Here is a 1,347-nt window from a genome sequence, read left to right on the forward strand (position 1 = left end):
AGCCGCCTACTACGTTACACCTATTACTAAGTTATCTCCCCCCCTTTCTCCCTTTTCATCTACCCCCCCCCCCCCCTTTTTTTCCTTCTTTTCCCCCCCCCCCCCCCCCTTTCCTTCTCCCCCCCCACCTCCCCCCCCTTTCCCTTTTTCTCCCCTTTTTCCTTCTCCCCCCTTCCCTTTCTCCTCCCCCCCCCTCCCCTTTTTCCCTTTCCCCCTCCCTTTCCCCCTTTTCCACCCCCCCCCCCTCCCTCTCCCTTTTTTTCCCTCCCCCCTTTTTCCCCTTCCCCCTTCTCCCTCCCCCCCCTTTTTTCCTTCTCCCCCCCTCCTTTTCTCCTCCCCCCCTCCTTCCCCCTTTTCCCTTCCCTTTTTTTTTCCCCCCTTCCCTTTTCCTTTTCCCCTTCCCCCCCCCCCCCCTCCCCTTTTCCCTCCCCCCCCCCTTCTTTCCTTTTTTTCCCCCTCCCCCTTTTCCTCCCCTCTCCCCTTCTCCCTCTCCCTCTCCTTTCTCCCCCCCCTCCCCCCCTTTTTTTTCCACCCCCCCCACCCCTTCTTTCCCCCTCCCTCTCCCTTTTCCCCTCCCCGTCCCCTATGAACCCCCCCCCCCCCCCCCCGCGCAGTTTCAAACCCGACACACACCTTTCTAAGGGGGACATTATAAGCCCAAAAGGGGGGGGGGGGAGTTTAAACACGGGGGGCAAAAAAAAAGAGAAAAAAATGATGGAAGATGACAGGGGGAAACAAGATTAAGTCTAGGGGGCGCGGAGGGCTGGAAGAAGAGGGAAGAAGGGAAAAGGGGGGGAGGGAAGGGAGAGAGGAGAGGAGGAGGGGGGAGGGAAAGGGGGGAAAGGGGGGGATAAAGGAGAACAGGGGGGGATAAGGGTAGGGGAAAAAAAGAGGGGGGGAAAAAAAAAAAGGGGTGGGAAGGGCAAGATAAGAAAATAAAAATGGGGAAGGAAAAAAAAAGGGGAATAAAAAGGAAAAGGGGAAAAAAAAAGAGGGGAGAAAGGGGGGGGCGAGAGGGCGTAAAAAATGGAAGGGGAAAAAGGAAAAAAAAAGAAAGAGGGGGGGGGGGGCCAGGGAGAAAAAGGGACAGAAAAAAGGAAATGGGAGAAGGGGAAAATAGATACAGGCACTAATACAGAACGAAAAATAAAAAGCTAAAGAAGCAAAAAAGGGGGAAAAAAAAGAAGGGAAGGCGCGGGGGAGAGGGGGGCGAATGCTACAAGAAGAGAAAAAAAAACAAAAAAAAACACCGGACCCCCAAGTCAAGAAGAGAGAGAACGAAAGAAATGTAAGGGCCCTGACATTAATAACAAGACGAAAAGAGAGATTCATCGGGAAAGTCGGAGC

Source organism: Penaeus chinensis, chromosome 10 (genome assembly GCF_019202785.1).
Source record: "Penaeus chinensis breed Huanghai No. 1 chromosome 10, ASM1920278v2, whole genome shotgun sequence".
In the NCBI taxonomy this organism is placed as follows: Eukaryota; Metazoa; Arthropoda; class Malacostraca; order Decapoda; family Penaeidae; genus Penaeus; species Penaeus chinensis.